At 40.3% G+C, this 14,865-nt stretch overlaps 2 long non-coding RNA genes across 4 annotated transcripts; both read left to right on the top strand.

The window, feature by feature from the left end:
• The first annotated feature begins 3,545 nt into the window (after positions 1-3,545).
• LOC145438680 (uncharacterized) lies at positions 3,546-8,394 on the top strand. The gene is made up of 4 exons (XR_013915000.1): positions 3,546-3,619; positions 3,946-4,139; positions 5,697-5,723; positions 8,280-8,394. It is a non-coding gene; the product is annotated as an uncharacterized LOC145438680 (long non-coding RNA).
• Positions 8,395-11,737: 3,343 nt separating this feature from the next.
• On the top strand, positions 11,738-14,865 carry LOC145438679 (uncharacterized). 3 transcript variants are annotated; one of them, XR_013914999.1, is made up of 4 exons: positions 11,738-11,983; positions 12,823-12,843; positions 13,327-13,359; positions 14,748-14,865. It is a non-coding gene; the product is annotated as an uncharacterized LOC145438679 (long non-coding RNA). The 3 variants fall into 3 exon arrangements; XR_013914998.1 differs by having other exon boundaries at positions 14,682-14,847; XR_013914997.1 differs by lacking the exon at positions 14,748-14,865 and adding an exon at positions 13,929-14,675.

Here is a 14,865-nt window from a genome sequence, read left to right as displayed (position 1 = left end):
AAATAAGGATAATCATGTTTGAAATAAGGATAGTCGGCCTGTGTTGATACTAGGACATCGTGTCTGGAACATGTTCGGACATCATGTCTGGCGCGTGTTCGGACATGGTGTCTTGGTCGTGTTCGGCCTGTGCTGACACTCGGACATCGTGCCTGGGGCGTGTTCGGACATCTTGTTTGGGGTGTGTTCTGCCTGTGCTGCCATTCGGACATGGTGTCTTGGGCGTGTTCGGCCTGTGTTGATACTCGCGGACAACGTGTCTGGCTCGTGTTCGGACATCATGTCTGGCGCGTGTTCGGACATGGTGTCTTGGGCGTGTTCGGCCTGTGTTGGTACTAGGACATCGTGTCTCGCGCGTGTTCGGACATCATGTCTGGGGTGTGTTCGGCCTGTGCTGCCAATCGGACATCGTGTCTGGGATGTGTTAGGACTGTGTTGACACTAGGACGTCGTGTCTAGGGCGTGTTCGGACATCATGTCTGTGTGTTTGGCATGTGCTGCCATTTGGACATGGTGTCTTGGGCGTGTTCGACCTGTGTTGATACTGACGGACATCGTGTCTGGCTCGTGTTCGGACATCATGTCTGTGTGTTTGGCATGTGCTGCCATTTGGAAATGGTGTCTTGGGCGTGTTCGACCTGTGTTGATACTCACGGACATCGTGTCTGGCTCGTGTTCGGACATCATGTCTGTGTGTTTGGCATGTGCTGCCATTTGGACATGGTGTCTTGGGCGTGTTCGACCTGTGTTGATACTGACGGACATCATATCTGGCGCGTGTTCGGACATGGTGTCTGGGCGTGTTCGGCCTGTGTTGATACTAGGACATCGTGTCTCGCGCGTGTTCGGACAGCATGTCTGGGGTGTGTTCGGCCTGAGCTGCCGTCAGAACATACATAAGATATAGTGATTCTATCGACACCGTTTACTTGATGACTTGAAATTGACTTGAACATTTTGCTCCGAGTCACGAGTCAATTGACATTTCTGAAGCGCCGAGTCAAGTTAAGTCAAGTCATTTTTGCAAAGTGACTCAAGTCCAGTCAAGTCATACGAAAAAGTTGGCTCGAGTCATCCTAACACTGCTATAAATATTCTACTTAGAATGCCATAGTTGGTTTCATCGGCACATGTGGTTATTTACCAACTATTGAAGCAGTTCGAGCGCCTACTAAGTAGCATATTCGTGTCTGCATGCATTATTCTAATTGTTTATATAATTTTAATGCAATTCCAATAAGTTCCGTGGCATACCTAAGAATCTGTGGCGGCACTCAGTTTGTGTCGGGAGTCACTTATTTACTACCGCATAGCACAGTGTTGGGATGGTCGAGTCATGACTTGACTCGAGTCAGACTCGAGCCAACTTTTTCGTATGACTTGACTTGACTCGAGCCACTTTGCGAAAATGACTTGACTTGGCTTGACGCTTCAGAAATGTGGATATACTCTTGACTCGTAGCAAAATTTACGAAACAATTTCCAGTCATCAAGTAATCGGTGTCGACTAAATCGATGTTTCTGGAATAAGTTCAGATTGTTGTGCTGGTGTAACCTGTTTGTTTGTTTGAGGTATTCATGGTGTTTGTCGACTACTATGGTCATTTACACCAGGCCGATATTCTTCATTTTGTTTCCGTAACTGCCGACTTATCGCACGGCCCACTTCTAGGCTTTTTGTAAGACACCGCTAACGCGGATGAGGTGGCGAGGAGGAGCCTAGATAAATGAGCTATCGGGTCGCCAGCTATAGAACTACCAATAATACGCTGCTTTTTGCCGGCTGTGGGCACTTTGCACGTGCAGTCTCATTTTGCCGCCCCCTTGGAGCCAACCGCCCCTGGCGCAGAGTCATAACCGCCAAGTGACTGCTATATACGCCACTGCCACTACCTAACATAGCGATCACGCCTTCCGCCACGTGCCACCTCATTTTGTCGATTGCCTTTTGTATTATCTTCTTTACTTTTCATTTAATGTGTCGTGTGCATGTCTCTTCTCTACTTCGCCTACTCCAAGTCCTTTCGACAGTAATCGACACCATTCCTATCTTTTCATTTTATCGCAGTTTTGTGGTGTTTTGAAATGATGACAATATTAATAAACCGATACTGAAAATCACCTAGGAGTTTTATCAAGACTCCATTTTTATCTATCACAAATATAGTGATCGCAAACGCAATGATCGGAGGTTACAGCTTACGTTACGTTGTCGAAAACTAGCAGGCCTAGTGAAGTAATATAATAGTAATGTATCGCTTTCCCATAAACTACTCACATTGCCCTGTGCTGTTATTACCAGCCCACTTCAGCCACTTGTATGATATAAATCGAACGAATATCGTTTCTCGTAAACAGATAATGCAGGCCAAAATTGCATATTTGAGATTGGTTGATCATTATAGACTACCTTTACCGTGTGATCTAGTGATGCAACGCCTTTTGCGTGTATATTCAACTCTATATTCGCGCCTCGATTCAGAATGTATGGGGACTTCTTTATTTAAAACAGCTAGCAAATGCGATGACTTTGAATCACGCCTTGTAGACTTCAAAAATTCAACTTGACTTGACTAGTGACTCGACTTGACTCAAATCACCTCCACAAATCGGGTGACTTGATTTGATTCGAGTCACCTTCGAAAACTGATTTACCTGACTTGACTCGAATCAAAATGTGCAATGACTCGAGATGACTTGTGACTCGAAGGTAGTGACTTGACCCCAACACTATCCAATAGCATAGGTCACAGATTAACTGCGTGCTTGAAGTCTAAAGATTTAGAAAAACATGACTTACATCTGACATGACCTTACTTACCGATCGATCAAATAGCACGAAACGCAGGATGTCAGAAACGTCGTGGTATAACACGTTTTTAGTTGTATATAATGCACTTCTCCGGAGGCCCTTTTTGTCAGTTGAAAGTTGAAGTTGAAATGAATGCTTCAGCGAGTAAAAGAATAAATGAATGTAAATGGATAACTTTGTGGTCAAATTGACTTATCATTATATTAGAAAGTTGGAAGAATTGAAGCAAAATGATCGCAATACAATCTAACAATTATTATCCAATATTGGATGAAATCGCTACTCCAGTCTGCTATTTGTGACTATTATTAATTCCGTCATATTCACTTCATTAATTTTTCTTATCAAATCAATGCAGCACAGGATTGCAATTTGATGAAAAGATAGGAGGGCGACGAAACAGACACCCACCTTGGCCTACAACATCCACTGTGATTATGTAGCCTACGTTCGTCATATATAATCTATATTCAAAATAAAGTCGATATAACATGGGTTAATTTAAGTCGGAATTATAACAAAAGCCCGCAGTCACTCGGCTGAGGCGGCGAGAAAACGAATTCGGAGAACCTGCCAGCGCAACTACCAAAACAACAGGATGATTTTACCTATAGCTACACACCTCTCGGGATAGTGAGCAAGCTGTAGTAGACCTATCCCATACATTTTTGGCGTCCCAATGGAAGGACGTGTCTAGGGGTTTGGTGTGATTAAAAAGAGTTAGCAATGTTTCTTGTTTACCATAGTTTTGAATAATTACGTGGGACAAATAATATTTTTGTACTCTGACTTCCTAACTGCCTAATGGTAAGTAACACATAAGATTTTGTTAACAACGTAATTGAGTGCTTTCAATTTACAAATTATTAGCAATTAATTCACCGCAGAATAAAGTGCAAACTTTTCACATAAATCGTCAACGTATTTCCTGACTGCGATTCTCAGAAAAATTGTTACCCCTCTGTGACGAAGGGGTTGCCAAGTCATTAAAGTTTAAGAACCGTACAGAACTGGTTTTAATAGACTGGGTAGCTTGTAGAAGTGTGATGGTAGTTGTTCTTCGAGGACGCGCGTGTGTTCTAGTTGCACATAAACAACATTTATTGACGAAGAAAACGTTTCTTTTTCAACAGGCTATTCGAGGCAAATTTACAATATCGAGGATTTATCAACTCATTTTAATAAGAACAAACGGCTGCGATGAATTGCATCATAAAGACATTATCACTGCTTCTCATGCTGGTGACATGTTTCATGATCCAATTCTCCCGAGCAGACTTTGAGGGCGGAAGAATCATGCGATCACTCTCTGAGTTATCTCATGGAGGTATGAAACCTTCGTTGTGATTTATCCAATACTGAATATAACGGGTTTACTACAGGTTATCGTATCGTAAAGATGATGAAAAGTTCGGGTTCATATGAAGACGAACACAGAACAAGGACTTGCCATTGCTAGCGGACATGCATTCCTATGTCCAAATTGTATAACATGCCCTGCCCTACACATGGTGCAGGCATGCAGGCACCTGTATCTCCACAGTATAAGTCCCTACTATAGAATATAGATAACAGTAATTGATCAACAGGCATAGAGCTACGTCTTTTGTAATGATAGCTTGCATAGGCTGCGTATATTTAAAACGTGTTTATATGTTAACGTTGACAGAGTTGATAGGCCTAAAACTTTTTCCCATTGTCGAGTGATGCAGGAAGCATTACTAATTATATACCCTGTAGCCTACTTTTATGCCTTCATTGAACCGACACCGGATGAAGTGAAGTATAGCAAACAGTTAAACATGCATTGAAATTAATACCGGACATACATAGGATAGGGGCACAATGATTCGAGTACTCGAATCTGAATCGAGTATTAATTTTAATGATTCGAGTCGAGTAGTAAAAGACAAATACAAGTATACTGAAATTATACGCTCTTCGCAACTGAAAGTTAATTTACCAATGAGAATTATAATTTTGATGCTGTATTCCACTGAGGAAGCCTTGAAACCTTGATTGGCCGAAAAAATACCGAAGTATCTTTAATGTGACGGATTACAGGCATTATATTCTTTGTTGCGGCATAAAAGGTAGCCTACATATTTGAACTTTGACTTAATACATTCTGTTGTGACGTCATAATGAGTGATACTCGAATACTCGACTCGACTCGAAGCGTAATACTCGATTCAGAATCGAATCACTCAGGCACTCGATTTTGCCCAGCCCCTATTATATATATCCGTTACCCACGCAAACTTCCATGATATAATATTATACTTATCACCATGAAACAGCTTTTCTAAATGGTCGAGTTTTCTGCTATATAGTCAAATACACACACACACCGATGATCATAACATAACCTCCGTCCATTACTCGACACGCGAGAAATCCTATTTGCGTGTTTAATTCGAATATTCAATATCTCTTTTTTTGGATGGAGACAAAGAAGGTGCAGTTACGCACACACGTAGACAAAATGCACAAGTGTCATGCGTGCCCACGCAAGTTATAAATTCAGAATCAAAGATTGTGCTACAATATATAATGATAATAGCATATCATCTGATGAAAATCATAGCGAGTATTCTACGATTGTTCTATGGACGAGGAGCAGAAATATGGAGACTTTGCATATATGCATATTGCATATAACTATATAGTTAAGGTACTGGCCATGATCAGAATCGCAATCGCAATCAGAGGAAAATTAACAAAGCTTATATATTTAATCATCTTGTATGCTGGTATGCAATATTCATATACTCATACATTTACCTCTATGTGACCGTGAACGAAATCGTTGTTGTAAATTGAAGCCCTGCGAGATAACTGCACAAGTGCTGCTTCATAAATTTAACGCCACATTATTTTCTAGGGCCACATATCTACAGAGGAAGAGTCGGTGAGTTACGAAAGTTGGAGCTATGATGCGCCTTACACGAGATTAATAATGCTATTAATTCTAGGCGGATAGATGCCACCAGCTCCTACGTATTCTTAGATGATAATATTACAGATTTATCGATGTAGTCTCAATACTGATACTTTGTCGGTGGTCGGGTCTTGTATAAATAGGGCGTAGCATTTAAAACAAAAATAAATTTAAAACAAACATCTTTAAAACATGGTGATCGTTTAAACATTTTTTAAATGTTTTTTATTTAATTTAATTTTTATCCATGACGTCACAAATACTTAATTGTGACGTCAAAGTGGATTGACGTTGGCGATTGAAAATACAGGGTACATAAACCACATTTGACTCCTTCGACGAAAAAGGCTCCCGACCACTATCATAAACAAAGCATAAATATCTTTACCAGCACTATACATCGTTATGCAGCATGTTTACGGTTGATATGGTCATCATCATCAGAACACCCATTCCGTACCAATCTACATATGCTGCAACTGTTGAATTACATTATTATAAGCGTCGTGAGTCGTATTAATTATTGGAGACAATGGTGAATTGGTGGGGGTGGTGGACATGTCGTATGGATTTTATTCCCACTGGGGGCGGTATAGTATGCGGGACGTATATGAAATGATATAATAGACATATAGAGCTGTGTAATATTGATGAAGAGTGCATAACCTCAACGATCAGACTCTAGACGGAAAAACCTTATTTCTCATGGTGAAATCGGTGTATCCTAAGAATAGGATTGGGGGATATTACCCCAACCATAACCCTAACCCCCTCCGACCCGAATATTCCCCTCTCCCAACGCTAATATCACCACCCGCAACCCTAGTATCCCTATTCCCAAACCCTTATATCTCTCTACCCCAACCCTAACCATCCCCCAACCCCAATGTCCTCCACCTCCAACCCTAATATCCCCTAAACTTGAGACACCCTAACCCACCTCCAACCCTCAGCCCCTCCGTCCCTAATATCCACCCACCAACCATTACCCTAACCCTTACCCCAACCCACCTTCAACCCTGATATCCCTAAACCTAAGCCCCTCCAACCCGAATCTTGGGATACACTGAATTCATCATGTGCAATGAGGTTTTTCCGTCCGCGACTCTGATCCTGATCCTTGACGTTCTGCACTCTTCATCAACATTACACACTTCGCACTTACACTGCTCCATATGCCTAATATAACTTTTCAAACGTCCGACATACGATACCGCCCCCAGCTGGAATACCATTCATACGACATGTCCGCCACCACCACGACCATCACCACCACCACCACCGATTCACCATTGACTTCAATAATTAATACAATTCCCATCGTTTATTAACAAAGTCACCATGGGCAGAGTTCACCGAAGGCCGAATTCAATGATCCGAATTCACCGGTCACCTTTACTGCAATACAGATCATAATAATATTAATAAGGAGGGCCTTGAATGCACCACTGGACTAAAATTACACCTTTGTGCACGTAAACAAAGACTAATTTCTGTAATTTCCATTCTTCAATTTTAATTATCTTGACCTCTGGTCTGAACCGCTTGCCTCTACGGCAATTCTATAATCTGACATCTTCATGTATTGCATATGAATAACGATATGACTGTATTACTGAAATTTGCCCAATCTAGTCATTTTCGTTTGGGGGCAGGTTGCTCCCCGGATTATTGGGTGTAGCAGTTTTACTGTGAATAAAGAATATAATAATAATAATATCTCATGTCCGGCCGTCGTGCACTTGCAGCTACCGAATACACATGGAGACACAATAGGGTTGGTCACTACATTCATCTTGAATTATGAAAATATTTTAACATCACCACTTCGACAGGAATTAGTATGTTTACAGCCCAGCACCAGTGACAGAAAACGACCAAGTAAAAATTCTGTGGGATGTACCAGTTATAACTGACCGGGAAATCAGAAGCAACCGGCCGGATATGATCATCAAACTAAAACAGAGAAGAGAATGCTTATTCATTGAACTGGCTGTCCCAGCTGATCACAACATACAACAAAAAGAATCAGAAAAGGAATCCAAATACGCAGACCCCAAAATGTGGCGATGCAAAATAAACATTGTACCAATAGTCATTGGCGCTACAGGGGTCGTAAGCAAATAACTCATGAGACATATCCAACAGATTCCGGGTAACGTTCGATTCGACATGATCCAAAAGATCACGTTATTATGCACTGTGCATATTCTTCGGAAGGCCTTGAATGCACCACTGGACTAAAATTATACTAGTCAATCACAGCATAATTTCTGTAATTTCTATTCTTCATTTTCAATCATCTCTACCTCTGCTCTGTAACCCTTTCCAATTCTTCATCTACTGAAATTCTGTAATCTGACTTTTCCATGTATTGCATAGGAATAACAATTTGACCGCATAACTGAAATTTTAAAAATTTACTCCAAACTGGCTATTTTCCTTTGGATGCAGGTTGCTCCCCGGATTATGTGTGTATTGACCAGTTTCTTACTGTAATAATATCAACCTGTTATATTTCTTTAGGGCCGTGGAATATTTGACATACTGGAATATTACAACAACTCAATCGCAATGGTATATATTGGATGACAAGCATCGTTACTATGAAATGAAGAAATAAATGGAACATTTGATGATAGTTTCTGAGTCTAGTTTCTGAGTTTGTGGGCAGTTCATACAAAATCGTGTACCAAAAAGCCTCGACACCACTACCGGGCTAGGTATTCAACATTGCGAAATGTCGTCAGTGACATTGGGAATACATTTCGACGGGGAAAGGGTGTGTGGAATAAATGCCACAGCCCACAGGAGCAAGTGAGCAACAGCGCAAACCGCAAGCGTATTGCCAATTGTTATTGATTACTGGACAGTGGACACCTTGGACAGGTCACGGGGTCTAAGTTTTGACAAGGTTGCCGAGTTACGTAGGCTAGGGTATATATTAGGACTAAGAAGCTCAAATTTATTGCAATGATATGCGCTATATTTAGCTTAAATATGAAATCCACTCACAGTAATTAGGTGTTATACGTTTTACATATTAGTCTTGAAGACTTGGAAATGCATTTCTTAAATACGCACACTGAAATAAAAATTATTTCCCATGACCCTCAGTAAATGCACATCAATGAAAGGGATAATGATTGATTACATTAGTATGTAGTGTAGGCCTATCGGTCGAAGTCCTGGGTTGCCACCAGGGCTGTGGAGTCGGTAAATTTTACCCCCGACTCCGGCTCCGACTCCACACATTTTCAATATACCGACTCCGACTCCGACTCCTTAGTCTTTAAACGTACCGACTCCGACTCCGACTCCTAGGTCTTTAAACTTACCGACTCCGACTCCGACTCCCGACTCCGACTCCAGCATTATTACCAATTTACTTCGAAAATTATATGCCACATTGTCGGTTGAATGACTATCATACAATCATTAAACCAGTGGTTTCCAACCTTTTTCGGCTCGTGGACCCCTTGGCCGATATTTGTGCTGGAATTCCCCCCTAAGAAAAAGTTGCCCAGTTACTAAAAAGGTGCTTTATAACGAACAGCTATTTGTTGACTGAGCAATATATGCCAAAACGTATTCAGATATGCCCTAACTATGTTGAATGCGGACCGCATTACACTTTCGTAAAGTGCCGCTGACAACTTCCATATCAATTATTTGACACTAGGTGTATTGTTATCAGTGGTGGCTTTTGGGGTGGGCGGTCGCTTATGGGCCCTCGGTCGAAGGATCCCCCATCTTTGGTTTAAGTGCTTTTTCAAGGAGTATAGCAAATAAACGTGGAGATCCGTGTACCAATCAAAAAGATGGTTCCGTACAGATGGGTCAATCATCAAATCTCTGCATTTGTTAGAAAAGTTCCATAACCCGATAATCAAACCTTGACTTGGTGTGTTGGTTTAGCCTATTACTAATGTCACCCGATAGCTTGCGAAATGAATGTGGTCTATTAGCCTGTTGCAGTTGTATCGCTGTTTCATTATTTCACGCTACATGTCATACATCTTCAACGTGAAGACATGAGATATATTTAACCGGGTCACTTATATGATTTTACAATGTATATTAAAAGAAGGCCCAGGAGCTACAATAATTCAACATTGAAGCCTATACTTCAAAACCGTGTTACAGTGTCATACACGTGAGTGATGTAATTCCGGTCCATATGGTATGGCGCATTAATTTAAATTGGTAATAATAAAAGTGAGGGGGGTCTGTAGGTGAAGTCCCCCTAAATCTGCGATTACATACATATAGGTCCCCCTGGAAGTCTCGCCCAGGACCCCCAATCGTGGGGGCCACCACTGATTGTTATGAAAAATCGATCTAAATCAAAAGAAACCAGGTCATTACTTTCCGTTGTGGTGAAATTATTCAAGATTTGGCCTGTTTTTTTACTGGTCGGGTAGCTCCTGACTACAAATAAATCACTAAATTCGCTTTTGCGATGGCCTTGAGTTCAATCAATGAATTTCGTGTTTTTCACGTTAACAGAGATGTTGTCTTGAAAAAGGTGAACATTTTCTCGCGCTTATGGCAGGCGTTTTGCCCCAGTCTACCCTATAGATGACTGCAATGATCTGACTGACTCACATAACGTTCGGGTCACTATATACAAAATATTACCTAATGTCCTTAGATTGACTTGGCAACTGGATATCGATATGGAACGCAGAACAACGCGGTATCGACATTTAATCAAATCAAGCCATATATAAGAATGACCCAAGTTGTGTTTATCTCGTATTTGCAGTCTAATCTTTATAAAGGTGACCCCTTACTCATAATAGATATTGAGATAATAAATTCCTGAAATAGATATTTGTCGGATGCGCATCCGCATCTTACATTGGCAAGCATCTATGAATCACCATATCTGAATATATTCCCTTTTCACGGCTAGTCATAATGACCACGTAAACCCCAAGCCCTGATGCAAAACATTTTCATGGGCGGAGATTCTGGATAATGCTACTGCAGTTGTTCCCTTTTCTGCTTGTGACACACTAGAATTAATTATAAAGATCTGGCGATGCATGCTCGCGACGCGTTCGATGGATGTACTTTTGATTTAACATGCAAAGTTGCACGATTTTCTCAATTTCATCATTTCAAAACACCACAAGACTTCGAAACAATGAAAAGATACGAAAGTGTCAAACAATTTGGAGTTGTTTTTGAAATAATTTATTTTTTATTTCTTGCTGTGCTGCCTCTTTTGTGTTTGGATGTATATACCAGCCTCATCAAAACACTTGGATGGAAATGCAAAACTTTAATTCTAACGTAGCAGCCCAATTATTATGCAGTGCAATAACCCAACTTTGCCGACAATGCAAGAGTTGGCTTCATCGTCACGTGGTTATTTACAATCTATTGAAGCGGTTTGCGCGCTTACTATTATGTCGTGTATATGCGTGTCTGTATATGCATTATTTTGATTGCCTCTCTATATATTTTTTATGAAATCTCAATAAGATCCACGACACACAGTTTGGAAGTCACTTTGCTACCACATAGGTCACATAGAAACGAAGAAAGTTCACTTGTAATTAATTGCACGCTTGAAGTCAAAAGCCGTAGGAAAACATGACTTGCATCTTCACTTTCCGGTCGACCGAATAGCACGTGACGCAATTTGTGACCCGGACAAAGACAAAGGGCGAAAGAAACGTCGACGTATAATACGATTTAAGTTGTATATAATGCGCTTGTCCAGACACACTTCTTGTCAGTTGAAAGGGTTACGAATGTTGTGAAGTGATTGCTTCAGTGAGTGAAAGAATAAATGCTTATACGAGGTTATCTCTAAGGTCAAATTGCCTTATTGCTTTATTACCATAATATTAAAAATTGATAGATTTAGAGCAAAAGAAACGCAACTCAGTCAAACAATTATTCAAAAATAGATGAAAACGCTACTCTAGACTGCTATATGTGAATATTATTTATTCCAGTTGCACATGCTCATAAACAACATTTATTGACGAAGAAAACGTTTCTTTTTCAATAGGCTATTCGAGGCAATTTACGGTATCGAGGATTTATCAACTAATTCTAATAACAACACAGGGCTGCGATGAATCGCAACATAAAGACACTATCGCTGCTTTTCATGCTGGTAACATGTTTCATGATCCAATCCTCCCGAGCAGACTTTGAGGGCGGAAGAATCATGCGATCACTGTCTGCGTTATCTCATGGACAAAGAAGAGGTATTGCACCTTAGTTGTGATTCATCCAATACTGAATATAGCGAGTTGACTACTGGTTATCGTATGGTAAAGTTGGTGAAAAGTTCGCGTTCTTATGAAGACGAACACAGAACACTGAGCAATAACCTTGACCTATCATCGCTATTGATAACTGACATACATTCCTATTCCTATGTTCGGAATTCATAACACACAATGGTGCAGGCAGGTAGGCCTACCTACCTGTATCTACTCAGTATATGGCCCCAGAACATAGCTAATTCATTAATAGACCTGTAGCTACATCTGCCTGCCTGCAATAGGTTGCGGATATAGTATATTTATGATGTGTTTATGTGTTAAGGTTGACAGAGTTGATACAACTTTTTCCCACTGGCGAGTGATGCAGTAAGCATTCCTAATTATATACCCTGGAGCCTACTTTTATGCCTTCATTGAATTCAAGCCTTTTAAATTTTAAAATTGTGTATTTGAAGCTGTAAAATTATGCCATAATTGTGTAAATACTTCAGTGGTTGGAAGCCTATTTCGTCAAAGGAGCTATATTTATCCTATATTTTCAATTGTCAATGTCAATCCACTATGACGTCACAATTGAGTATTCGTGACGTCATGGCCGTTAAGAAAACAACAAAAACAGTAAAAAACATGGTTTTAACAAGGGCCTTGTTTTAAACGTGTTTGTTTTAAATTTATTTTTGTTTTAAATGCAACCCTATGTGTATAATGTATATAGATATACACACACCGATGATCATAACATATCCTACAACTACAACACGACACGCGAGGAATCCTATTTGCGTATTCAATTCAAATATGCAGAATCTCTCTTTTAGATGGCGACGAAGCAGGCGGAGGTACGTAAACATGTAGAAAAAATGCATAAATGGTATGCTTTCCTACGTAATTTATAAATTCAGGGTCAACGATTGTGGTGCAATAATGATAATAACATATCAAATGATGTAGGCTAAATGAGAGCGAGTATTCTACGTTTACTCTATGGGTGAGGAGCAGAAATATGGATACATTGCCTGGTAAAGTACTGAGTCCTAGTTAGAATCGCAATCAGAGTAAACTTCACGAAGCTTCAAATTTGAATCATGCAATGATATAGTCATTAGTCAAGTCACACATTTACCTCTGTGAAGTCGTGAATGAAATCGCTGTAATTGAAACTCTACGAGAAAGCGACCGTCATAAAGATAGAATGAAGTCGCATAAAACTTGCATGGTTCCACGGCTATGTTCAGCAGGTGTCCTTACTGTAGAGCTGACATAGTGATTGTAGTTATTGCACATGTGCTGGTACATAAATTTCACGCCCCATTATTTTCCAGGGCCATGTGCCGAAAGTCAAAAAGTTCCCGGAGGTGAGTAACGAAAATAGGACATCTGTCGCACCTTCCATGCGCAAAAGATATTGCTTATAAGTCCACGCGAAGAGATGCCACAAACTCCCCTGTCTTCTAAGCTGATAATATTGCCGATTTATCAATGTAGTCTCAACACCGATAGTTTGCAGGGTGGCGAGATAGCGCAGTAGTATAATCCGCGGCTGCAACACTAATGGGTGCGGGTTCGAGTCCGACCGAGGTCGACTTCCTAATTCCGATACCTAAGTGTTGGAGGTTTACCTAGGCTCCTCCTCGCCACATCATCCGCGTCAGCGGCGTCTTACAAAAGCCTAGAGGTGGGCCGTGCTATAAGTCGGCAGTTACGGAAAATATGAAGAATATCGGCCTGGTGTAAATGACCATAGCAGTCGACAAACACCATGAATACCCCAAAAACAAAAAACAAACCGATAGTTTGTCGATGGTCTAATCGTTTATAATGCATAAAGTTTGATGTTATTTTTGTGATCTCCCATAAGAAGATCTATCATGAATGCGGATGCAGTGTTCGAAACGAAATAAAAACCTGTAATATTTCTTTATAGGACCGAGAGATGTTCAATTGAGAATAAATTAATAAAAGACTATTCCTTCCTTCCTTTTCATTGTGTCACAATGTCTGCTTGCAAACCAACTACTGTTCTAGAGTCGTGGTCATGTTAATACAGTATAGAGCGATGCGTTCTCCTGTAATCCATGCTGAACATATGTTGATTGAAAATTGGAAATGGACGCGCGTGTGTTGTACTTATGCACTTTAATTTATGATGTGAAGAAGCCATTCAATTGTGCGGTCCAGTGACAGCAACGTAATTGAGACATACGCGTGTTAAGCTTTAGATTCAATGAAGTTCGATTTTGATGGGCTGTGGAATGGAACTGATACATCAACTGGACAGTTTCTAGATTCCTACTATGTGGTATATTTAGAATACTTCTTTTGAGTAGCGTGGGCCGAACGTTTGCACCACCCCATAGTTTTAACGACTGCCGCCAATCACATTATGACCAAACATATTCCATCAAAGGAGTATAAGCTTCAAGATATGTTTCGACGATGCTGCTTTGAATTTACTGATACCTAACCAAGAACTTACATTCCAACGTTACTTTGTTTCGAAATATTTATTTATTGTCGGCTTATGGTCAGTTGAGCGTTTCAACCATGTTAAAACATCGTTACCAATATTTAATCCCACGAAATTGTAAATTCTTTGTGATCTCCCGATAAGAAGATCTATCATGAATGCGGAAGCAGCGTTCGGAAGGAAAGAATAACTTGTAATATTTCTTGATAGGACCGAGAACTGTCATTCAATTTTGAATACTACAAGAACTCAATCGAACCTGCAACATTTCTTTAGGACCGAGAGATATCATCCATTGTTGAATACTACAAGAACGGAATCGAAACAGTATATCGGCTGACTTCAAGTATTATAATCAATAAAATTAGGAAAGAATAATTGGAACATTTCCAAA

Source organism: Botryllus schlosseri, chromosome 5 (assembly GCF_051294905.1).
Source record: "Botryllus schlosseri isolate E-star chromosome 5, Bs_hap1, whole genome shotgun sequence".
NCBI classification, from domain to species: Eukaryota; Metazoa; Chordata; class Ascidiacea; order Stolidobranchia; family Styelidae; genus Botryllus; species Botryllus schlosseri.
This window is presented reverse-complemented; position numbering and strand designations above follow the sequence as displayed.